Source organism: Pelophylax lessonae, assembly GCF_965119305.1.
Source record: "Pelophylax lessonae genome assembly, chromosome: 2".
NCBI classification, from domain to species: Eukaryota; Metazoa; Chordata; class Amphibia; order Anura; family Ranidae; genus Pelophylax; species Pelophylax lessonae.
The window spans coordinates 247444587-247471942 of NC_138769.1; positions in this window are offsets into that span (position 1 = coordinate 247444587).

Consider the following 27356-nt stretch of genomic DNA (forward strand, 5'->3'; position numbering starts at 1 on the left):
TTTGCTGTACATACTGCTCTTTGATTAGCTGAAGACTATGTGAAATAAGTCTTAATTTGTTTAGATAATACATTTCTGATTGAAACTGAAATGAATTGTAAATTCAAAGTAATCAACAATTGCATATTATGTTTGCACCCTTACAAAATGTAAATAAACAAATATTTTCCCAATTTAATTTTGACTTCTGCCCTAACAGGGAGAATATTTGAAGGGTATTAAACCAAAAAGCAAAAATGTAATATATTGCAGTTTACCAATCACTAGATGTGGTGGCTGCCTTTGTTTTATTTTTTCTAGACTTTTTCACCTGGTGATCTGGCCAGTAACACACCTCCTGTATTAAAGTTCCTGCACTCTGGATGAAGGAGCACAGGGGCACCATTGGACGAGAGCATTGTTATTCTGGTGGGAGGGTAATCTTAGTTGTACTAGCAGATTCAGATTCACTAACAAACTGAAGCCAAACACCAGCTAACAATCTTTAAATTACAGCAGTCTTTTTATCTTTTACGATAAAGAATTTACTCACTGCAGCCAACTCAAGAAGTGGGAGTGGGTATCTGTCAAAACCAGGTTCTTGCTCCTCCCCCCCCAAAATAAACCAAATGTGGCAGCAGAAGGGATGGGGTGGCAGACAAGCAGAGCTTCCCCTCTTGGTTGGAGCTCTGTTTTAATATTGCTTTGACTATTAAATAATTACTTTGACTTTTGATTAATTTTAGGAAAGAGCCCTCTTCAAATTTTTAATAAATAATGCTGAAAAACTTATTAGGAGATTAGAAGCAGATATGACCTTCTGTTTATGTTTAATATTATACCAAAAAAAATTATATTTGCCTGCAAAGAGATTAGAAATGAGCATACTAGTATGTGTGAATTGGGTATTCGGTTTACCTGTATATTATATGAATACGTTATGAGTGTTGGTGGCATTCAACAGAGTCCTTCATGATGCTCTACATGTTATGTCATTCTCACTTGTTCAATAATGCCCTCCCGTCCCAACCTGTCAGGAGGAATATGTCATCAGACACAACCCTCAATAAAACTATTGTAGCCTACAGTTGTCATCATGTTATGGATGCACATGGGATAGATATATCTGTCTATATAGCTCTTCTAACTTTTTTCACACATTCAAATCAGCATGCATTCAAAAATGTAAAATGTTCAATAAATGTATCAATAATTCATACCACTTTTCATTCTGTACCATAAATAGTATCACTGATCTTCAAAGCTACAGTGAAATTGCTTTTAGTCTGTGTTCACTACATACAGTATCTCACAAAAGTGGGTACACCCCTCACATTTTTTGCAAATATTTTATTATATCTTTTCATGTGACAACACTAAAGAAATGACACTTTGCTACAATGTGAAGTAGTGAGTTTACAGCTTGTATAACAGTGTAAATTTGCTGTCCCCTCAAAATAACTCAACACACAGCCATTAATGTCTAAACCACTGGCAACAAAAGTGAGTACACCCCTAAGTGAAAATGTCCAAATTGGGACCAAAGTGTCAATATTTTGTGTGGCCACTATTATTTTCTAGCACTGCCTTAACCCTCTTGGGCATGGAGTTCACCAGAGCTTCACAGGTTGCCACTGGAGTCCTTTTCCACTCCTCCATGAGGACATCACAGGGCTGGTGGATGTTAGAGACCTTGTGCTCCTCCACCTTCCGTTTGAGAATGCCCCACAGATGCTCAATAGGGTTTAGGTCCGGAGACATGCTTGATCAGTCCATCACCTTTACCCACTTTAGCAAGGCAGCTGTTGTCTTGGAGGTTTGTTTGGGGTCGTTATCATGTTGGAATACTGCCCTGCAGCCCCAGTCTCCGATGGAAGGAGATCATGCTCTGCTTCAGTGTGTCACAGTACATGTTGGCATTCATGGTTCCCTCAATGAACTGTAGGCCCCCCGTGCCGGCTGCACTCATGCAGCCCCAGACCAAGACACTCCCACCACCATGCTTGACTGTAGGTAAGACAGACTTGTCTTTGTACTCCTCATCTGGTTGCCACCACACATGGTTGACACCATCTGAACCAAATAAGTTTATCTTGGTCCCATCAGACCACAGGATATGGTTCAAGTAATCCATGCCCTTAGTCTGCTTGTCTTCATTAAACTGTCTGCAGGCTTTCTTGTGCATTATCTTTAGAAAAGGCTTCCTTCTGGCACTCACTACTTTCCATTGAAGCAAAGTGTCATTTTTCAGTGTTGTCACATGAAAAGATATATTAAAATATTTACAAAAATGTGAGGGGTGTACTTACTTTTGTGAGATACTGTAGGTCACTAATGTTTCTAATTTTTCAATTAGCTAGCCATACATAGTTATTTGTTGTTTTTGTTTGTTTGTTTTTTCATTCAGTTGGGACATTTGGACAGTGGTAACCACCTCTACGACTTCTGATCACCTGGAAATCTAACTAAGGGATTTCAACAGAAGTCAAATAAATAATCAACTTCTGTCAAACAAGGAAGGCCATGCACTGATAGAAATGTGGCTGATCCCTGCTGGCCAGACCAAATTACAATCAGTGTATGGTCAAGTTTGTTGTCCAAATAATGATTGTTCTTCATAGTAATAATGTACTATATTTCCTAATTGTCAAAATTCACTGCAGCTAATGCTTTTCTTTTTTTCTGTAGCTTAGGGCTGATCGCATCATTGTTGTCACACAAAGCCTAAAGAAATTAGACGGGTTCTGGTTGAACATCTGCTAGTGGCCAGTGGTCACAGTGAGGTGACCTGGAAGCTATAGGGACAAAAATCAAGGCATTCATAGCTAGTTTTCTGTTTGGCCCCTCTGTCTATTACCAACCATGTAAACATTAAGAATTCAGCATCCAAAAGGTTTTTTCTGAAAACAGATAAGCACATTTTTTTTTTTTATGTAATTTTTATTATTTTCCAAAAAAAGACAAAGTGATATAAGCATACAGAAAATAAAATAAAATATAATATAATTACAAAGAATAAGCTATAACAAGGACTCTGATGGTACCAATATATGTTCTTTTTAATGTTTCAAAAGGTTTGGGTATCAAAGTAATATTTGATTTTGGAGATATTACTATGTTTAGTCTCGAAGCATGGAAGAATAATCAAAACAAATAAATCTAAGTAAGTATGGTTTAGTTTGCCCTGGAGAAAAAGAAATACAAAATAGATTTTCTTTAATTTCAAACTGTAACTATCAGATATTAAATGTAATTGTTTCTTAATTAAAGGGGGCAGATGAATTAGTGGAGTTTCAATTTACCCAAAGAGTTTGAGAGGGTTGCTTTGAGGTACCAGTCCATGTATCGGAATGGTGTCATTAGTAGTTTTATTTTCGAAGTTAAAAGCGTTCACTCTACAAAAAGTTTCCATCAAGAAATGACTGGTTGGCCCAAAGGATTGGACTATGTTGTCTAACCTTTCGATATACAATAGAACATTTAGCTCATTTTTGACTGTCGTTATCGTTGGTGGAGTAAATGATGTCCAAGTTTTTAGCATTGCTTTACAATCAGCTCAAAGACATAACAAAGCCCACTTGGGGATGTAAGAGTTGCAAGGTGTTTTGGATATGTCATATTTTTGATGTAGCCAAATAGGCGAGTTGTCATGTTTTTGGGAATATGTATTGATGAAATTCCAAAAATGTATCTCAGTATTTGGCCCCAAAATATTGAGATTTTCAAACATTCCCAAAACCAGTGTAGGGAAGTTGGACGGAATGAACCACATCAGGAAAAGTTGGAGATCTGTTTTATTCATTAGGAATGGGATAAACGTCTTATGCATAGGTTTAAACTGTGTTTCTCTCCAGTTTTCAGTAATGATTAGACATCTAGTTTTGAGATACCCCACCAAGTTTTTTTTTTTTAAAAGCTCTTCGTCCGTGGAATCCTTTGACAGCTTTTTAGAAGAGTATTTCTCTGTGCATTCCTGAACCTGGCTCACAGGGGGACCGTCAGACTTCCATGTCTTCAGGTCAGAGAAAAAAAAACAAACGTTTAGCTGTAGGAAGAAACACAATCTAAACTGAGGGACAAGGGGAAGGGTGGGGCCTTTTAACAAATTGGATCTGGATTGTGTTTCCTGTGGGGAAAAGACTATCATCTCTCATGTGTTGGCTGTCCTGGAAGGTGAGGTGAGAAATAAAAATTAAAGCGGAGTTCCACCCTAAAAACAATTTTTGCATGTTCGCTAGCTTAGATGAACCTGAAAAACTTTGAAAAAGTCAGTAAGGGACGAAACATCAGGGAATACGACGTGCCTGGTGATTGATCGGGTGAGTGGCGGTGTATCACCGGAGAGTCCTGGACCCGAACACTGGTACATCACGCGTCCGGAGCAAGTGAGCACCCTGATCCCCACTCTTGATTATGATGTGCTTTGCATATTTATATCCCATGTACGTGGCATATTAGTGGATTTTGAATGGAATAAATTAGTTCATACGTTATTGCACTAGTTGGCGCTCCTCTTTCTTTTATGGTATATGTGGAGCGGCATCTTGAGAATTACCAAGGATCCATTATTTCCTATATCCTGTGCAGTGGTGCATATTCCAAAGCGTGATCAGCCTTATCCATGAGAGTGAAGGGCAAAAAGTGGGGGTGAGTGTTCTAGCTGAGAGGAGTGGAGCACAAAGGTGGCGGACACTTTGTTGGTGTGATTCTGTTCAGCTTACACTGGAATCTCACTGGATCATCACATATCACTATTAGAGTTGAGCGGACACCTGGATGTCCGTGTTCGGCGGGTTCGGCCGAACTTGAAAAAAAAGTCCGGGTCCGTGTCCCGGACTTTTACCGAACTTTACCCGGACACCGAACCCCATTGAAGTCAATGGGGACCCGAACTTTCAGGCACTAAAATGGCTCTAAAACACCAATGGAAAGGGCTAGAGTGCTGCAAATGGCAGCAAAATGTAGTTAAGAGCATGGCAAGTGCTCTTAAAAAAAATTCCCCTTTAAATAAATTTTTTAATAGCAGATTAGAACAGCAATCTGTAGTGAAATATAGCTGAACGCTGCACACAACAGACTGATAAAAATAGATTTTTTTCTCCCTCCTCCCCCTCCTCCTCAGTGGGCTCAAGTGAGGGCAAAAAGATTGTTCACTGCACCACCCCCCACACAGCAAAATCGATGTAGACTGTCCCTGCCTAAACTCCAGCCTGGCCCTAATATGCTCAATAAGATCGTTCACTGCACCACCCCCCACACAGCAAAATCGATGTAGACTGACCCTGCCTAATCTCCAGCTTGGCCCTAAAATGCTCTAATAACTTTCCCTGCCTGTACTCCGACCTGTCCCTGCATTCTTTTCTGACACAATTTTTCACAGAATCACTGTCTGTCCCTAATCAGCAGCCAGCACGTATGATGTGTGCTCTGTCCCTAAACTACAGCAGAATGACGCGTTGCGCTGGGGCTCTCGAACTTATAAAGACATGGTCACATGCTTCAGATGGCCAATCACAGCTACTAATACATTAGTAGGCATGGCTGTAATGGCGCACACCAGTTAAACGCTTGTTGATTGGCTGTTGAAAGCGCGCCATTACATACAAAACAGGAAATAAAATGACCGAACACGGATTTTAAACCCAAACATACAGTAAAGTTTTCGGGTCAGTGTTCGGGTAACAAAAATCCAATTATTCGGTACGAACACGAATAATACAGTCCGTGTTCGCTCAACACTAATCACTATTCTCCTACTATTGGACTTTTAGTTTTCCTACTATTGGACTTTTAGTTATTTATTGATTTATTCATGTGTGTTTCACTGGAATTTTTTCACAGATTTTTTTTACTTGATTTATTGTTCCCTAATTAATTTTGGGATTGGATTTTCAGTGATTATTTGAACACATATATTGATTCAATTGTTTGTTTATTTTGTTCACATATACTGTGTGCACTTTTCTGAGTTGAGCGCGGTTAGGTGGGAATATTTTTATTTTTCACTTTTTTGGTATATTGTTTGTTTTTAAGCAGCAGCACAATCATTTAAATATTTTTTTCTGATGCAGGATCAGCTCATTAGCGCAGGAGCCTGCTAAATATAAAACATTTTTTTTTGTTTCGTTTACCTTGTTTTTAATGAAAATATACTTACCTTCCTTCCTCTTCCTCCCTCTGTGGCCGCGGCCCATGCCGTCACTTCCTCCTTGCACTGACTCCTGGGAGATGAGCGTCATCGATCCCAGGAGTCAATGCGCCTGCACCAGCCCTGCTCGCCACTTCCTGTTCAGTGGTTCAGGTGCATCATTCCCTGCTGAACAGCTTCTGGGCATGCCAGACGCTCATCTCCCAGGAGTCAATGCAAGGAGGAAGTGACGGCGTGGGCTGCGGCCACACTTGAGATGGCAGCGCTAGACAAAACATCTTCAAGGTAAGTATTTCTTCTAAAAGGTAAGTGAAACAGGGGACAGTTCAGAGGCTATTGTTGCTTAAATGCACTAGCCCTGACTGTCCCTGGGGTATTTTTTAAGTACAATTTTTTTAAAACTCCGCTTTAAGGCGTGAGTATAATTTTGATATAGTATAAGAGCAACTCTCTATTGCTTAGTCAATCAATGATTGTAGAAAAGGGTTTTTCTTGGGGTTCAAACATCTTTTAGGATAGTTTTTTAGACTTTTATAGAGAATCTCGTGGTGGGGGGCAGATGAAATTCCTAAGATAATTAATCAAAACAGAGTGGAGTTTGACTTAAAGATAGCATATGACATACAAAGACCATTGGAGCTCCAGATTGGTAATTCCTCATAAATAACATTGGTGAGTAACATGGGATTAGAAATATTTGCAGATAGACTAAGCAATCCCCTAACAATACACCAAGCAGCTAGCATAGCTCTTATCAATAGGCCCTGATGTAAGTGATTGGGCTGTTATTTAATTTACTATGCAGAATTGCTGGTAAATTGTAAGGAGATGTAAAAGCTGTTTCCATGGTGTTGTTGGTATATAAAGAGTTGTTCATTAGCCAATCTAAACCAATTCTAAGCAGACAAGAGAGATTATAGTTGCTTATAATTGGTAATCTTGTTCCACCTTTGCTTTTTGGGAAATAGAGTTTTGCTTAAGCAATACGTGTTTTTTTGATCAACATAAAAAGGAGGTTTTTAGCACATTTTTTAATTGGAACTGACGGCTAACAAATACCAACTGTGTTGTATGTTATTTTCACCAAACTTCTCTTATAAATGGAAAGCACTTTATTTCACACATACATTCTGTGACTTTGAGGCACCAATGAAAAAAAAAAAATTCTCGAAGAATTTATCACACAGCAAGCCTTAGTGTCTCAGTTAAACAGACATTCAATCACCCACACATGCTGTGTCAAATTTTTTTTAAAAAGCATGCCTTTTTATGATTGCTGCTGTTGTTGCCCAACAAATACTGACTATGTTATGTGCTCTTTACATATTAAAGTAAAGGTTTCGGAGTTTATTTTCCAATTTGTAGATGATATTGAAAAATATATTTCTTTGTTTAATGCTGACAGACTGACTCTGATTTACTAGAGAAGTAGAGCATGTTCACTTTCAAAGCGCATGTTCACTTTTCAAAGTAAATTTTCACTTATATTAGTAAATGAGGTGAAACTAAGAGAATGTTCACTTGATGAAGAATTATCATGAGCATTGAAATAAAGAAAAATAATACTTTGCATTTGCATCTGAGTAAAGTCAGAGTAACTTTATCATATTATCTATTAACCACTTGCCGACCGCCACGCGACTATTTACTGTGGCGGTCAGCCCCGTACAGGCAAAGTGACGTAGTACTACGTCGATCGCCTGAGAGCCTCTAGGGGGCGAGCGCGCGCCGCCGGGGGCGAGCGCGCGCCGCCGGAGGCGCGCTCCCGCCCCCGCTCGTTCCCTGACATGTCCGCGCGTGTGACCAGCGGACCCGATGTCTGCCGGTCACTCGCGATCTCCCAGTGCAGAGGGACAAAGGCAGGCGGCTGATGTAAACAAAGCCGCCTGTCATTCTCCCTGATCTAACTGCAGAGATCATACGATCCTGCTATGTAGGATCGTATGTCTCTGTGGTTACATCACTAGCCACACCCCTTTACAGTTAGAAGCACGCCTCTAGGGACACACTTAACCCCTTGATCACTAATAAAGTTAACCCCTTCCCTGCCAGTGTCATTTTTACAGTAACAGTGCATACTTGTAGCACTGATTACTGTAGTAATGTCACTGGTACCCCCAAAAGTGTCAAAAATGTCAGTTAAGGGTCCGATCTGTCCGCCGAAAAATCGCAGATCGCCGCCATTACTCGTTAAAAAAAAAAACAATAAAAATGACAAAAATCTTTCCCTTAGTTAGTAAACGCAATAACTTTTGCGCAAACCAATCAAACTACACTTAATGCGATTTTTTATACCAAACATATGTAGCAGAAAACAAATTGGCCTAAAAATGTGAAAAATATTGTTATTTTTTCAAAATTGTCGCTCTTTTTTTGTTTATAGCGCAAAAAGTAAAAACCACACCCCGTGGAGAGAAAATGGCGGTCTGCTGTTGTAAACACAGCAGACCATTGTTCTCTCAGGAATCAATACAGAGCTCCTGTGTTGATTCTATAAGGGCATCCCCCTCACAGTTAGAAAACACCCCCTAGGCTCACATTTATAACCTTTGCTCGCCCCTGGGTTAACCCCTTCCCTGCCAGTGTCATTATTACAGTAACAATGCATATTTTTAGCACTGATTACTGTAGTAAATTTCACTGGTGCCCCCAAAAGTGTCAAAAATGTCAGGTAGGGGTCCGATCTGTCAGCTGTAATGTCACAGTCCAGCTAAAAATCGCTGATCGCCGCCACGACCAGTAAAAAAAAAAAAAATAAATAAAAATGACATAAATTTTCACCTAGTTTGCAGACGCGATAACTTTTGCGCAAACCAATCAAAATACGCTTATTGGGATTTGTTTTACTAAAAATATGTAGCAGAATACAAATTGGCCTAAAATTATGAAAAAATTTGATTTATACAGTTTTTTTATTGGGAATGTTATATGACAGAACGTGAAAAATATTGTTTTTTTTTTTTTTTTCAGAATTGTCACTGTTTTTTTGTTTATAAAAATGACAGAGGTGATCAAATATCACCAAAAGGTGATCAAATATCACCAAAAGAAAGCTATATTTGTGGGGGAAAAAGGATGTGAATTTTATTTGGGTACAGCGTCGCACGCCTGTGCAATTGTCACCTAAATTAACGCAGTGCCGAATCGCAAAAAATGGCCTGGTCATTAAGGGGGGAAATCTTCCGGTCCGGAAGTGGTTAAAGCAGGGGCCTGGAAAGCATTGCACCCCCAATCAGCAGATCGCAGGCGCAATGTCAGGCTCCTGCACACACTGCCTATAGCTCTGTCGCTTGTACCTCTGTATGGGCTGTCATTGCAGAGCTGTAATTCAAACTACAAATACATTTGCAATGGTGACCGATTTGCTTGTTGTTTATTCATTCACAGGAAACTGTGAATGAATGATGCAGCTATGTGGGTGGAGCCCCGCACAGCTACGCTACTTTGAAAAAGTGACAGTGGGTGCGGGGAGAAGAACCCACACACACTGTCACTGTGACTCACTGGGAGGGGGAATGGGGGAAGAAGGTGAAGGAGCTGGATTATGTTACACATTCCACCCTAAATACAGTTGAAGCACCTAACATGATCCAAAGGTGAACTTATCAATTAATGATCCAATCATGTTTGAGCAAAAATCCTGTTTTTTTGCATTTTCTTTGTAAGTGATTGGATATTCTTGTTGAAGAGAACTGTCACTTTACTTCACCACATTCACGTAAGATACATGATGATTGAAAGTAAACAATTACACATTCCAAATGAATGCTACAGTTATTGAGATTGAAAAAGAATATTTTTTTGCCGTGAGAGGAGTGCCGTCTCCACCTGCATGCTGGGGCTTGTGGTTCTTCTATACAGCACAAAGTTTTTTTTACTATTGGATTTTCTCATATTCATGGACTTTTCATATGGACTTCTCACTTTCAAAAATGTTTCTGGATTTATGTGCACATATATTTAAGAATTTTCTTGAATTATTTATTATATATTATATTATAATATATTATATTATATATTATATTATATTATTATAACACTGCACCATGTTATTTTTGAGTGTGTAGCCTAATTTAAAGTCCCCAGGGCAAATGCATTTCCTGTTTGTAAGAATTTTCTTTGATACTCATTACTATTTAGCGCTGCATGTTTTTTATATTATCTTTATGAACTTTCTCTATAGGTTTGTGTGAGCCACTTGTTTTTTATCTATTTACATATTCTTGATTCACCATTTCATCAGTAATAGCACAGAATTTTTTCCGTTTATGTATTTTTGCTACTATTGGCTGTACAGTGATCTTTAGTGTCTTAGAAATTTACATACTTAGCACCCGTTCACATTGAAGTGACTTGTCCTGCGATTTGACAGGTCAAATGCCATGGCAAGTCACATCCTATTGCCGGCAATGGCACTGTTCAAATCAGTGCGACTTTGCGGTGCTGCACCGATTTGAAAAAGTAGTACATGCACTACTTTTGGCAATTTCGGGTGCGAGTTGAATAGACATCTGTGCATGAAGCTTCACAAATGCCTTCCAAGCCGCACTGAGATGCAGATTTGAAATTGTGCAATTTCAGATTAAGTCGCACGATTTCAAAGCAGCAGACAATGTGAATGGGGCTTATGCTTCCATGCAAAGTACATTTGGCTATTGCGGCTGAAGCAACAAAAGAATTTTGTTGTACAACAAGCTTCAGTGTTGGTTGATTGGGTATTTATTCTCTCATGCTCACTTTCAAATACCATTTTAAAAAATTATACAAATATTGATCTATTGTTGGGGAAAAGCCTACAATTTTAAAGTAAATCATGGTTTAGAAAAATGCAGTGCATGTGGCATTGAGTATGAATATTTCATTGTTAGCTTCAACCAAGAAAAATGTCATGGTCAGTAGCAAAAAGAGATCAACAGCAACAACAGCAGTATTGAGCAAGAGCATGCTTTGGCTTTACACAAAGAAAAAAAAATGCAAGAGCAATAGCAAAAATAACAATAGGAGCATCGACAAAGGTTTTTTTAACTCCCACGCTAAAAAAAACACTAGCGACCGTTTAAACATTACAAGTGATATACAAAAGATCAGCAGCTGTTCAAATATTACAAGTGATATAAAAATGAACAGCAGCTGTTCAAATATTTTAAGTGATATAAAAGTGCATACCGATATAAAACAGTGTTCAGTGTGGGCCAACGCACAGTGACATCATCATGCAAGGAGGGGGATGATGAGTAGGCTTGTGACGGTATCAGATTTTCATGCTGCGATTAATTAATTAAGGTTTTGCCACGGTATATGGTATTATCACGGTATTCTATTATTAAATTTAAATTATTAAATTTCCACCTCACTTCAATTTCATTGCTGAATTTAGGGGCTTTGGTTCACTTATGCACATTATTATATAGTCAGTCAGTACAGACTCTGTGAACCAGGCCTAAAATAGGTCATCAAGCAGTGTCTGGCCTAACTGGTGATAACTGGTCCTGGCGCTCGGCTCCGATCCGATGGCCTGGTCATTAAGAGGGCAAATCCTTGTGGTCAAGAAGTGGTTAAACCTGAAGGAGGTGTTGTTTATAAATTACTTTACTATTGCTTTAGGCCTGGTTCACATGTATGCGGGTTGGTGGTTCACATGTATGCGGGTTGGCGGCCCACATTTGCACAGGCATAGCAGCCCATTGATTTGAACGGGCTGCTATGCCCTCATTTTCCGCAGAAAAAAGGTGCATGCAGCATTTTTTTAAAATTCAGTGGCCTTGAAATCCATCCTGCTTTTGCACCATGCGACTAACCTGCAGTTCTTGCTCTGGCAAGCTTTCTGCATTTTTTTTATACGTGGGCACGGCATTTAAAAACAGTTTGCGTGTGCAGCAACGGCAGGTAAGTCGCATGGTGCAAAAGAAGGATGGATTTCATGGCCACTGCATTTTTTTAAATTCTGCATGCACCTTTTTTCAGCTGAAAACGCAGGCATAGCAGCTCAAGCCCATTCACATCAATGGGCTGCTATGCCTGTGCAAATGTGGGCCCCCAACCCGCATACATGTGAACCAGGCCTAAAGCAATAGTAAAGTCATTAATTGGTTAAACCTGCAGGAGGACCGGTGTTTTTATCTATTAATGACTTTACTATTGCTTTAGGCCTGGTTCACATGTATGCGGGTTGGGGGCCCAAATTTGCACAGGCATAGCAGCCCATTGATGTGAATGGGCTTGAGCTGCTATGCCTGCGTTTTCAGCTGAAAAAAGGTGCATGCAGAATTTAAAAAAATGCAGTGGCCATGAAATCCATCCTTCTTTTGCACCATGCGACTTACCTGCCGTTGCTGCACACGCAAACTGTTTTTAAATGCCGTGCCCACATATACAAAAAATGCAGAAAGCTTGCCAGAGCAGGAACTGCAGGTTAGTCGCATGGTGCAAAAGCAGGATGGATTTCAAGGCCACTGAATTTTAAAAAAATGCTGCATGCACCTTTTTTCTGCAGAAAATGAGGGCATAGCAACCCGTTCAAATCAATGGGCTGCTATGCCTGTGCAAATGTGGGCCGCCAACCCGCATACATGTGAACCGCCAACCCGCATACATGTGAACCACCAACCCGCATACATGTGAACCAGGCCTAAAGCAATAGTAAAGTCATTAATAGATAAAAACACCGGTCCTCCTGCAGGTTTAACCACTTCTGGATCGCAAGGATTTGCCCCTTTAAAGACCAGGCCATCGGATCGGAGCGCCAGGACCAGTCATCACCAGGTAGGCCAGACACTGCTTGATGGCTATATAATAATGTAATGTGGGCTGCTATGCGTGTGTATATATATATATATATATATATATATATTAGAGCTGCACGATTCTGGCCAAAATGAGAATCACGATTTTTTAGCTTGGAATAAAGATCACGATTCTCTCACGATTCTCTGTGTAACAAAAAAAAAAAATTGGGATAACTTTACTGTTACGTTTTTTTTTTTTTTATTCATTAAAGTCTATTAATTGCGTTTTAAAGACTGCTGCGCAAATACAGTGTGACATAAAATATTACAACAATCGCCATTTTTTTCTGTAGGGTCTCTGCTAAAAAAATATATAAAATGTTTGGGGGTTCTAAGTACTTTTCTAGCAAAAAAAAACTGATTTTAACTTGCAAGCAACAAGTGTCAGAAAAAGGTCCAGTCTTTAAGAGGTTAAACTTCCTTTCTCCCTGGCAGAGGGAAGAAAAAGATACAATGTAATCATTTTTGTTTATAGTTACTGGGAGAGCTGTGTGAGTGAATGAGTCATCCAGCTCACTGAAATGTATCAATTCACAAGTCAGACCCAGGAGCAGAGAAACTCGGTATTTTAAAAATGCCACAATAACAATACCGTGGCTATGCAATACCGCGATATATCGAATTACCGAAAACCGGCATATGTCTAATGATGAGTATTCTGCAGTAGATTGAAGTTGTGTACTTCTCCTGTACAATACTGCACCTTTTATGCTGGATGAAGCACTTCTTTTGTGAGTAATTTTACTTTATGTTTTAATCTAGCTTTTTTTATTTATTTTTTTATTACATCTTTATTTATTTTCAGAGATTATAATACAAAACAGATCCTATTGGGCATACCTAGACTCACCAATAACTAATATACATAGAAACATGAGCAGCCCAAATATTCTACTTGGTCAATTGGTTTTCTTAGTTGTCTACCTATATTCTGTCTTTACATGGAGACTCCGTATGTGTATACGGGCCCACTGCGGGGGTCAGGGCAGGCCTTTGGGGTGTGCGAGCTGTGCGGCCACACGGGGCGCCATGGCCAACAGGGGCACCGTGCGGCCATCACAGCTCACAGACTGTGAGTCGCAGTTAGTTACTCACATGAGTCAGTGGAATCCGATCCGATCGAGTCACACCAGCAGGCGCTGCCAAGTCCCCTTGCCCTGGGACTGGGTGAAGGCATCGGCACCTGAAAAAAAATGGCTGCTGCTGGCTCTCGAAAGGCACACTGCGCAGGCGCCGCTGCTCGGGAAAACCCAAACACGCTCGGCTATTCTCGGGCAGACGGCGCATGCGCAGTGGCATCTAAGCGTCAGGAGGCGCTATTTTTAAATGCAAAGCCACCGTCCACAGAAGTGACAGAACGGTAAGTGTCACTGAGCCCTGTCCACTATTTAAGAGAAATTAGGCTAAATACTTTTTATTTTGTATTGACAACGAGGAGGAAGATATAAGGGACTTAATATGGAAAAAAGTAAAATACAATAAAAAATACATTAAAATAATATGTTTACTACATAATTGCATTGGTAATGGCAGTTACATACATGTATGTAATGTATACATGTATGTAATGTATGTATGTAATGTATACATGTATGTAATGTAATGTATGCATGTATAATGTAATGTATGTATGTAATGTAATGTATGCATGTATGTCATGTATGTATGCATGCATGTAATGTATGTATGTAATGTAATGTATACATGTATGCTTGTCTGTAATGTAATATATGTAATGTATGTATGTAATGTATGTAATGTATACATGTATGTAATGTATGTATGTAATGTAATGCATGCATGTATAATGTAATGTATGTATGTAATGTAATGTATGCATGTATGTAATGTAATGTATGCATGTATGTAATGTAATGTATTGTATACATGGATGTAATGTAATGTATTGTATACATGTATGTCATGTATGTATGCATGTATGTAATGTATGTATGTAATACAATGTATGCATGTATGTAATGTATACATGTGTGTAATGTAATGTATGTAATGTATGCTTGTATGTAATGTAATGTATGTAATGTAATGTATGTATGTAATGTATACATGTATGTAATGCAATGTATGTAATGTATGCATGTATGTAATGTAATGTATACATGTATGTAATGTAATGTATGTAATATAATGTATACATGTATGTAATGTAATGTATGCATGTAATGTATGCATGTATGATGCAATTATGTTGTTTATAAACATATTATTTTTATTAATTATTTTATTGTATTTTACTCCTTTGTTATTTGTCTTAAAGCGGAGTTCCGGGCACAGAAGTCATTTTTTAATAAACATACCCCCAGGACAGTCAGGGCTAGCACATTCCACAATGGCTAGCCTCTGATCTGTCCCGGTTCGCACTTACCTTTTAGAAGAAATACTTACTTATAAAATTTCTTCCACAGCGTTTCCATCTCTCTTGTGGGCAGCTGAAGCCGGCGCGGTCCTCTTCTGTGTCTTCTTCCACGTCTTCTTGTCCCAGAATGCGCCTGCACCGGCCCCTCTCGTCACTTCCGGTGCGGCGCCGCCCAGCGCCCTGTTTAGCAGGGGAATGCGGCATCGCCCAGAAGTGACGAGCGGGGCCGGTGCCGTCGCATTGATTCCTGGGAGCGATGACGTTCAGCTCCCAGGAATCATAGCGAGACAGGAAGTGACGGGGTGAGCCGCGGCGCCAAGGGAGGAAGTACTCTGAGGTGAGTATTTACGATCTTCAATTGAAAGGTGAGTAAACAAAAAAAAAATAACTATCCAATTCCTTTTCAGGTAATGTCGAACTAGCGGAGGGGCACAAAAAAAAAATATCGTTTTTGTGCCCGGAACTCTGCTTTAAGTCCCTTATATCCTCCCCTTCATTGTATAGAATAGGGATGGAGGTGCATGTTTCACATGTGGAAGAAGAAAAAGTTTATTGGGGACTTTTTGTTTGGAGCCCCCTTTTATTTTTAGCACATTATATGATATATTTGTGTATTGAGATTTCTTTAATATTCGTGGTACACATCTAATGCACTGTATTATGATGCACATTTTTGTTGCACTATTTATTTGAGGTGTGATATCATTGTATACTCATTAGTTTACAGTCACGGTATTGAGGAATTTTTTTATGTGAGTTCACATTTTTATTCCATCAACGTTTGTACACTGTAATCATTTTTTGCACTTTGGCGCTGCATTATTTATTCATTTTGGCCTGTTTCACATGCACCTCATAAAGTCCCTGACTTTTTGAGGAGGATTAATTAGAGTGAATCACCAACCTGAATATTGGATATACTCTGTAATAAAACTTATATATTTATAATCTTACCAGCATACAAATGTTGCAGCGGCATATGTAAACGGCGTTAAATCTATACATGTGAGGTATCGCCACAAACTTTAAAGTGAGAGCAACAATTCTAGCCCTTTGTAGCTCTAAACTGGTAACCTGTAAAAAATTTTAAAGCGTTGCCTAAGGAGATTTTTAAGTAACGAAGTTTGACGCCATTCCACGAGTGTGCGCAATTTTAAAATGTGACATGTTAGGTATTTATTTACTTGACATAACATCATTTTTTACATTATGCAAAAAAATGGGGCTAACTTTAGTGTGTTTTTTTTTTTTTCTTATTCATAAAACGTTTTTTTTTTTTCAAAAAAAAAAGTGTTTGAAAAATTGCTGCGCAAATACAGTGTGACCTAAAAAGTTGCAATGAGCGCCATTTTATTCCCTAGGGTCTCTGATAAAAAATATATAATGTTTGGGGGTTCTGAGTAATTTTCTTTTTTAATGTAATTGTTTGCATATGCACTTAAATTAACTGTTATTAAAAAAAAATGATTTGTTACAAATATTTTTTTCCTCTTTGTGTATGTTTAGGTGACCAGGGGGCGAGGGGTGAAGATGGGCGATGGGGGGCGCCACAGGATTAGCTCGCACAGGGCGCCTGAACACCTAAGGCCGGCCCTGGCGGGGGTGGTCCGATCTAGGAGGTCACACCAGCTCAGCAGCAGGTCCGCACAGTCATCGACCCCTTGAGGCCTGGTGTTGGGCATTTTTTTTTGTCTAGTTTTTTTCCATTGCTCTCCTTTCTTTACAATACCCAGCAGGGGTATTGTATATATACTATACATAATATATTTCTTTACAATCATTCCTTACCTATAGAGGAAAGAGTAGATAGAGGGGAAGGACCACACATGTATGTTATGGGCCTGTGTGACTCAAGACTACCAAAACAAGATAAAAGCCATGTCTCTGTAAATTTATATCACTTATGGGGATGCACTGCAGAGCCCCTTTGATTTAACAAATTTCCTTCCCTTATACCCCCCCCCCCCAAAAAGAAACCCCCAAAAATTAAAAATTTTTAACCACTTCTGAATCAGAAGATTTTCTTCCTTGACCAGGTCATATTTTGCGATTCGGCACTGTGTTACTTTAATGGACAATTGCACGGTCATGCGATGATGTACCCAAATAAAATTGATGTCTTTTTTTTTCCCATAAATAGAGCTTTCTTTTGGTGGTATTTGGTCACCTGTGCAATTTTTTTATTTTTTGCGCTATAGACAAAAAAGAGTGATAATTCTGAAAAAAAAAAAAAAAAAAATACCAATAATTTTCACATTCTGCTATATAACATTCCCAAAAAAAAAATTCAAAAATCTAAATTTTTTAACATTTTAGACCAATTTGTTTTCTACTACATATTCTTGGTAAAAAGAAGTCGCAATAAGCGTATTTTGATTGGTTTGCACAAAAGTTATCGCGTCTTCTAACTACAGAAAAGATTTATGTCATTTTTATTGTTTTTTTTTTTCACTAGTAATGCCGGCGATCTGCGATTTTTTGTGGGACTGCGACATTGCGGCGGACAGATCAGATCCCTAACTAACATTTTTGACACTTTTGGGGGAACCAGTGACATTACTACAGTAATTGGTGCTAAAAATATGCACTGTTACTGTAATAATGACACTGGCATGGAAGGGGTTAACACTAGTGATCGACCGATATCAGTTTTTTGTTGCCGATGCCGATACCGATATTTTGGCCAATGCATATCAGTATCGGTTGTTATGCGCCAATATTTTTGTACATTTTTTTTTTTTTTCTTGATAGGTACTCTTGTGGAGGGATCCTCTGCACTTAACAGCATTCAAAACGCCAAGTTTCACTGTTTTGAATGCTTTCATTTATTTGAATCTTGTGCCAGTACCCGGAAGTGATGCCATGGCTTCACTTTTGGGTTTTATATGGAGACCCGATCAGAGCCGAATGGGGCTTTAATCGGGTCTTGGAGGCTGGTGGGACGGGAGACCCAGGCGAGCCCCGCAAGGTGGCGGGGAGAACGTCCCCTCCCGCTCTTTGTAATGACAGCCGAGTGGCTTCTCAGCCACATCAGTTGTCATTACAAGACAGCCGATCGTCGGCTATGGACGCCGGTACCGGGGTGATGCCTCTAGCTGCATGCATCACTCCGGTACAAACACTTTCCAGAAATATCGTCAATATCGGGGAAAGTGCATATTGGCCCTTGATATATCGGCTTTGCCGATAATCGATCAATCCCTAGTTAACATTGTGGGTGATCAATGGGTTAAATGTGAGTCTAGGGGAGTGATTCTAACTGTAAGGGGGCGGGGCTTATAGAATGACCATTGAGACATGTGATCCTATATAGAAGGAACACAGAAGCTCTGTGATCATTCCAGAGAGAAGAACGGTCAGCTGTGTTTACAACAGCTGACCGTTCTTCTCTCCCAGCAGGGAGCGATCGCGGGTGTCAGGCGTCTCAGGCAGAGCCGCCTGCCCTGTGCATCAGAGTCCCCGCTGCTGAGTAGCGCAAAACAATCAAAATACGCTTATTGCGGGTTTTTTTTACCAAAAATATGTAGCAGAAAACAAATTGTCCTAAATTGTTAAAATTAGATTTTTACATTTTTTATTTGGGAATGTTATATAGCAGAAAGTGAAAAATTTTGTTTTTTTTTCAGAATTGTCGCTCTTTTTTTTGTTTATAGCGCAAAAAATAAAAATCTCACAGGTGATCAAACACCACCAAAAGAAAACTCTATTTGTGGGAAAAAAAAGGACAACATCGCACGACCAATTGTCCGTTAAAGTAACGCAGTGCTGAATCGCAAAATATGGCCTGGTCATTAAGGGGGAAAATCAACCAGTCGAGAAGTGGTTAATAGATACATACTGTACGGATCCTACTTACAGGAAATCTATTTATAGAATTAATTTACTAGGTTTAGAATATGGTTTAAAAATACACTAACGTCGGTGTTGACATAGAAAAATGCCTTTTTTTCGTATGCTTGGCATTAGGATGTCAGCCACTTTATAATAGAAGAGGATTTTACATCAGGATACAGCTGTGGGATTTCTTGATCAGGGACTAGCCTGTCAGCTCCAGAGATCCTGTCTTCATGGAAGCTAAAATCTACTCTTTAGAAAGACATGCAAACCAGTGCAGTATTTAAACTAAACTTCCACCTTTGCCCATAGGCAAGATTCTTGTGTGGAGAACTCTGTGAGGGAATTGAACGGACAGTGTCGCTCGAAGGTATGACTCATTACTGTCTTAGTCAAGGACTTTGGGAATGTTTTGGGGATCAAATGGCATCACTGCTATTCTGCATTATGTCATTTTCACAAGAGTTTCCCTCTTAGGGCTCATTCACTGAGCTATTATGCATGCAGCTTGCTTTCTTTACTAGATTGCTTACAGAATGTGTTAGCGCTAGGTTTGCTATGTGTTTACTTTAATTATGAATAGTTATACTATTGTAAAATCGTTTAGTTATATAAATAGGAGTATGGGTAAAGTTATCACGTCTACTAACTACGGGAAAGATTTATGTCCTTCTTATTGTTTTTTTTTTTTACTAGTAATGGCGGCGATCTGCGATTTTTTGCGGGACTGCGACATTGTGGCAGACAGATCGGACCCCTAATTGACATTTTTGACACTTTTGGGGGGACCAGTGACATTACTACAGTAATCAGTGCCTAAAAATATGCACTGTTACTGTAATAATGACTCTGGCAGGAAAGGGGTTAACACTGTGGGTGCTCAATGGGTTAAATGTGAGCCTTAGGGAGTGATTCTAACTGTAAGGGGGCGGGGCTTATGGAATGACCACAGAGACATGTGTTCCTACATAGAAGGATCACAGGAGCTCTGTGATCATTCCAGAGAGAAGAACGGTCAGCTGTGTTTACAACAGCTGACCGTTCTTCTCTCTCAGTGGGGAACGATCGCGGGTGTCAGGCGGCAATCAGAGCTGCCTGCCCCATGCATGGGAGTCCCCGCTGCCGAGTGGGGGTGGGAGCACGCCGACGGTGGTGCGCGCTCACCCCCTAGCTGCTGGCGCGCGACTAATGTAGCCCTACGTTGGTTCACGCAGGAGGGCCGCCCTGCCGCAATATATATGCGGTGGGCGGTCCGGAACCGGTTAATGTAAAGGTTTCTATAAAAGAAAAAAAAAACTTGGATGCATAAGTGCCAGTTCACATTGGTGTGATGCGGGAACCCTGGAAATCCACTGAGGGCTCTCGCATTGCACCCAGCTCGCAGGCAGTTGACACTGCCGTATGCAAACTATATTAATGAAAGACAGGCTCAAAAGAGGATAAATATATGGGATAATTAGAGTATGGGTACCCACGTCCCAAGTATTTTGAAAATAAGAGAAAAAATAAGGGGGCGACAAGGGGACTTTTAAGGGGGGTACCATCATGAGACTAATAGAAATGAGTAAACACCCAATATAAAAGAATAACTTTTATTGAATTTGACAACATATATTTAAAAATATACTGTATTTCTGATAACACAGACGACAGTATTAACATCCATAACAAATAATCAGAGTTGTATAAAGTACTCGAATCCCATACTTGAGTAAAAGTACAAGTGCTCGATCAAAAAGTGACTTGAGTAGAAGTGGAAGTGTTCGATCAAAAAGTGACTTGAGTAGAAGTACTAAAGTATTCAACATTTTTTGTACTTAAGTATTGCAAGTAGTTTTTTTTTAAATTTTGCTACTCAAGTACTGAAAGTAAAAGTACCAGTAGTTTTGAAAAAAAAATTGCTACTCAAGTACTGAAAGTAAAAGTACAAGTACTGTGTTATGTAGTTATTAAAGAAAGAAGTCAAAAGTTTTAACATCATTATTGTTTTTTATTATTTCAAATGCGGCTTTTATTTATACATACAGTAGCATTTATCTTCATATGCGCTGATAATACACATGTTTTGAGCTTCATGAAACGTGCCATCTACTGTTCTGGCAGTGGTAATTTTTATAATTGTAACTAGTAACTATGCAGCACAAAAAAAAAAAAATACTGGAGTAGAAGTATTGAAATCATTGAAAAAATGTAGTGAAGTAAAAGTGGAAGTAGGAGAAAAAAATTCTACTCTAGGAAAGTACAGATACCGCCTTTCGGTACTTAAGTACAGTAGTGAAGTAGTTCTACTTAGTTACTATACATCTCTGCAAATAATAAAAAGCAAGGAGTAGCTAAAACGCATACAAGGCAAAATCGTTTTCTACATAAAGGGATGCTAGAGCAACCCCCACAAAACCTATGCTAACCAGTAAGCATAAGCAACTGGTAGGTTTACATGTAGTGGGGCAAGTTTATGGGCATCCACGTTCACTACGTGTAAACCTACCAAATTCAATAAAAGTTATTCTTTTATATTGGGTGTTTACTCATGTCTATTAGTCTCATGATAGTACCCCCCTAAAAAGTCCCCTTGTTGCCCCCTTCTTTTTTCTCTTATTTTTCGCCATATGCAAACTGCTGGGAGTGTCAATACAAAGTTAATGACACCCCCAGATTAGTTTGCATATCGCAGTGCGAACTGTCAATTCGGACAGGAATCGGATCTCATAGGTGTGAACACCCATGCGATCCGATTCTGGTGCGGACAAAAAAAAGAGTCCTGCACGACTTTGATCTGAATGCGATGTGAGTTCAGCCATACTATCTTGTATGGCTGAGCTAGCATCGCACAGACATCGCATGTGATTTGCATAGTAGTGGGGTGCGAATCACATGCAATGTCTGACATCGCTATAGTGTGAATCGGCACTCACATGACAAATTTACTATACAGTTGTTAAAAAAAAAGGTAATAAAAAACCCTGGAACAATGGTCAGTTAAAAGATAGTATTTTCAGGATTAGGTCTTCAGGGAAATTGGAGTAGGGCTTGACAAAAAAAAAGAATTAGTATTCATGTTTTTTACCATCAAATTATGAAAATACACGTTTTATTTAAAATGGAAAGTTACTTCTATCGTATTTGAATAGCTGCAGCTACAGAGTAAACATTCTGAGATAAAAGTTAAAAAGAATAAAAAAGAAAAGAAAAAAAAACAAATTCCACCGTTAGATGTACTCCCAGTGTAAATATGTTTTGTATTATCAAGAATTTAGACATTTTAGATGGCATGTCAACTTATCAGAAACTTGACAGATACCATACCAGCCTTTTTTTTTTACTTCCAAATCTTAGCAAGATTTCAAAATGCAATTCAGTAGAGCTGAACATTGTAATTTTATAAAACGATACAAAACACAATGATGTACATGAACTCAAATTACATATTAACCCCAAATGTGTGGTCATTTCAAAAGTTCTAAACAGGCAGATACCTTGACTTCCATAGACTCTATATAATTGGCCTGCACAGGTTCAAAGATTTGGCTGCAGCCATTCTTTTCAGACAGCTTCTGGCTTTCCAGTAAAAGTGATCTGGGCAGCTATAGAGCCACTTGATCATTTTTACTGTACTCCAAAGGGCCGTGCTCTTCTGTTGGTTCCTCTTCCAGTGACTCTCAGGTTCTCCTGTCCCTCTCAGTAGCTTGGGACCGCAGTAAATGTGTTCAGGATGCTGAGCAGCTTGTGTCCTGTTCCTTCCAATGAATGAACTTATGATTGGTGGGCATTTATTCACTTCTGGGTCCAGAGCTGGGATTCTCAAGCTCCTGGGGCAGAGGAAGCAGATAATCAAGCACATCTGTGCTGTCTAATCTCCATAAAGAGAACCTATCACCCTTCCATGCTATCACATAGGGGGCTTGTTAGCTCCCTTGTGACAATAACAAAGTTAATTCATTAGGCACACAGAAAATGTGCCACCCATAAGAGGTATCGCCATGAACATTGGAGGTTGGAAAATATTTCTAGGGCCATAATTCCTAGTTAATTGTGCAGATAATCAGCATGAGCAGGTGACAGGCTCCTTTTGCTGAAACATCAGGGATCTATTAGATCCCCAATGTCACTTCTGCTCTCCACTGCTGTTCATTATATCTATGGACAATTTTGGATACAATTTTTTTTTTTTTTTTGCCATTTCACCAGTGTGTGCAATTATACGGATTGACTTGTTTTGGTATCTATTTACACAATGCAACCCCATCTTTTATATTTTACTAACAAATTTGGGAATATGTTGTGTTTGTGTGCACTAAAATTCACTGTAGTATATTTTTTCCTGAGAATACAAGGTTTGATAAACAGTTGCGCAAATATTGTATGTCAACAACTTGCAACTGGGGTACACTGCAAACTTTAAGTACGGTGAGGTACTCTGCAAACATCCCAGCACTGAACCCCCACATGACCTGCCATAATTGCTGAGTCTGAGTGCCACTTTAAAATATCGCTGAAGGGTTGCACTTGGGGAGCCATATTTAGTAAGGTAGTACATGTCAAATAACATCCACAGGAATGGCAGGACCCAAAGTTTTCCAGCAGAACATTGCCCACACCATATCAAACAAAACATACACCACAGCACAATGACAGTGTGAATAATATGCCAAAAGTCTGCCCACCTAACTACACCAGTGGTGGATATACTTATATTGTGCTCCGACTGTGAGCAATTTAGAAACCAAGTGTGTTTCTAATGACAAAGATGCTAAAAGTGTAAAAATAAGTGCACCCCAAAAACATCAACATGAAAAAAAAGATCAATACAAACAATATAAATATATAGATATATAAATAAATATATAGTACCTTGAATTGGACGAAACGTACGTCGGTCGCGGCGTGCTGACGTCACCGCTACGAGTTGAGGACGGGCGGTAGAGTCGGCTGGCCGGCGGCTCATTAACACAGACGCTCTTGACTCATTTATTTGTGTAAGTTGCTCTCTTTATTTACAATAAATTTTTTAATGGTTTTACACTATGGGGCACTTCTTTGTTGTTTCCACATAACTTATGATTGGACCTATGTGGGGAGTCTTTTGGAGCTATCTAGCATTGGATCAACCTTACAGGAATCGGATGACTGATCTTTGGCTCATTATTACATGCTTCTGGTAAGCAGCAGTGGTGTCGGCGGTGGCTCTTTCAAATTTGGTTGATTCAGACTGTTATCCTGTTAGTCACCTTTATGTTATCACCTGCATGAATCATTTTATATCTGGTAAGCAGATTGTGCTTAGGGGAGATGGTCTATAATTCCTCTTCACACACTCCTCCTTTTTTGGCTGAAAATATTTCATGGTATTAGCCTGGATTTGGTGGAGGTTTCTTTGACAGCACCTTTTTAGAGGAACTGCACATGGGTGTATATCCACAATTTTTTATACAGTATTATGCTATGGGATCTGTCATTTTATTTTTCATGTATTTGGACCGAGTGTGCTGAGTTTCCTGGTCCAAAGGAGCTTCTCAATTGGTCCAGCTGTGAAGGAAGTACACCTTTTTAATTGGGCATTTGATGATATACATTCTGGTAAGAAGTTTGTACAGCCAGTGGTCTTCTCCCAGATCCAATAGAGACACATCTATATTTACTCAAGGATTGTATATACAGGGACTTTTTGGACTTGCTGCTCATAATATACAAGTTTCTTCCATTATTGAACTTTATTGACACACGATTCACGAATCACCATACTCATATATGTAGCATTATTTGTCACTGGTCATAAGGGTGATATTTAATATTTTAGCGCGACTTACTTTTTATTATTAATATAAATAATGAAGATAACAAAAATTTTAAAACATGGGTCCCCCCATAAATCAAACAATCATGTGTCCAGTGAAAGTCTGTGAAAATGTGAAGTTCTTCTAATTGCCCACATCATCTTGCTGCCAATCTATCAGCTTGCCTTCTTCCCATAGTGCATCTTGGTGCCATCTCTTCCCCAGACAAGTACAAGTACACGCACCCACTCGGCCATCCACAAAACAAAACCATTTTAAAAAGCCATATACTTGTGACATGATGTTAAAAGGCAATAAAATCTAAAATCAAACAAACCAACAAATAAGTATTATTTAGGTATTATTTACAGAGGTAATCATTTTCACAATTTGTGAATGCAGGGTAAAACAGAACATACCTATGCTTATGAGATTTGTGATATTGTATGCCCCATTGGTTGTTTAAAAACTTTTATCTATAAACGCTTTGGCCATCCACATGATGTAAAGGAAAATGTGGCTCATCAGACCAGGATACCTTCTTTTATTGCTCCATGGCCCAGTTGCTGTGATGCTCACATGCACATTGTAGGTGCTATTGGATGTCGACATGAGTCAGCATGAGCACCCCGACTGGTCTGCGGCTACGCAGCCCCATTCACAGCAAACTGTGATGCACATTTGATCATAAAATTATTAATATGATTAGTATATACTGTACATAAGTCAGTTTGCTTTCACTTTTTGAACAGTAAATGCTCACGTACGTGAAACACAATGACATTTGGAAACTTGCTTAAAGCGGAGTTCCGGGCAGAGAAACGATTTTTTTCTGAACATACCCCCGGGACAGTCAGGGCTAGCACATTCCACAATGGCTAGCCTCTGATCTGTCCCGGTTCGCACTTACCTGTAAGAAGAAATACTTACTTAGAAATTTTCTTCCACAGCGTTTCCATCTCGGTTGTGGGCAGCTGAAGCCATCAAAATATTCAGCATTAAATTACACCTGAGACCTTGTAACACTGACGAGTCACATGACACCGTGGAGAGAAAATGGCTAATTGGGTCCAATTTGGACATTTTCACTTAGGGGTGTACTCACTTTTGTTGCCAGCAGTACAATGGCTGTGTTTCGAGTTATTGAGTTATTGGGAGGGGACAGGAAATGAACACTGTTATACAAGCTGTACGCTCACTACTTTACATTGTAGCAAAGTGGCATTTCTTCTTGAAAATATATAATAAAGCACAGAGCGGGGAGAGAGTGTTAGGATGGCGGGGAGGACAGCAGGGGATCGCAGGGAAGGTGAGTGTGATTCTGGGGTAATCCCGAGTATGGCTTGGGGTTACCGCTTTTCATACTGAAAGTTTACCCCGAGCCACACTCGGGGGGTTCAAATAGTGACATTCACTGTTACAGGCAACCATAATGTGTGAAAAAAAAATATTATCACCTCCCCAGAGTAGTACAGTGTTGGCTTGGTAACACAGTATTGCTCCGGTCACAGTTTTTTTTATAAAACATTGTAAAAAAAAAAAAAAGAAGAAATTTAATAAAAAATAAATATTTTAAGAGAATTGCAAAAAAAAATAAAACATTTTTTAATTTTTTTTACATATTGTCACCAGTCAATGGCCTACATTTACAAAGCGGTATTTACCTCTTTAGAATTTGTGGTAAAATAGCTTATAGCGTTTTTTTAAAAAAAATGTTTGCAATTCACAAAAAACGCTACTAAAATACTGCATGTGACAGATCATGCTACAGCATGGCACATTCTGGGAGGACATCATAGTACATCCCCCCTCGATCTAGAGTGGTCCTGCTCAGCTGTCATTTGCCTACAGGCTAGGTGGGAACTGGTTAAAAGCTCCAGCAATCAGTGGCCACCGCTCGCCCTATCTTTGCTGCTTTATAATTTTTTTTTTGCTGCAGGGAGCAAGGAAAGCAAGCCGGTATAATCTCTAAAGTCTTTCTAGTCAAACTTTACACTGGACTAAAGACCCTCTCTCTGGTTCAATCTGTTTACATAGTGACAATCATCGGCAGCATTGCCATGAGAATTACCCAGACAAATTGGGTATATCCTTAGATTCCAATGACTGAAAAGAGCAGCAGGGAATCAAAGAACAAAAAAAGTGTGTACTGCAGGGAAGAAAATCTGCTGATTAGTCCTGCATGTCCTGTAAGACCAAATCTGAAACTAAGCCTTAAACTAGAACTAACTCCTAGTATACACAAACAAGCCCCAAACAAACCACTTTTGTATATGTCATCCTGTGCTGGAAGCTATCACACAAAAAGGTCACAGTTCTGTGAGCTCTGTGCTAAAATATACCAGATTCTTGTCTATGTCATGTCTGGTAGTGACCAAACTGATGACAGGGCTCTCCCTTACACCTCCTGTCTTGTTTGTCCCCTAAGATTAATGACAGGGTAGGACAGGACATAGCAT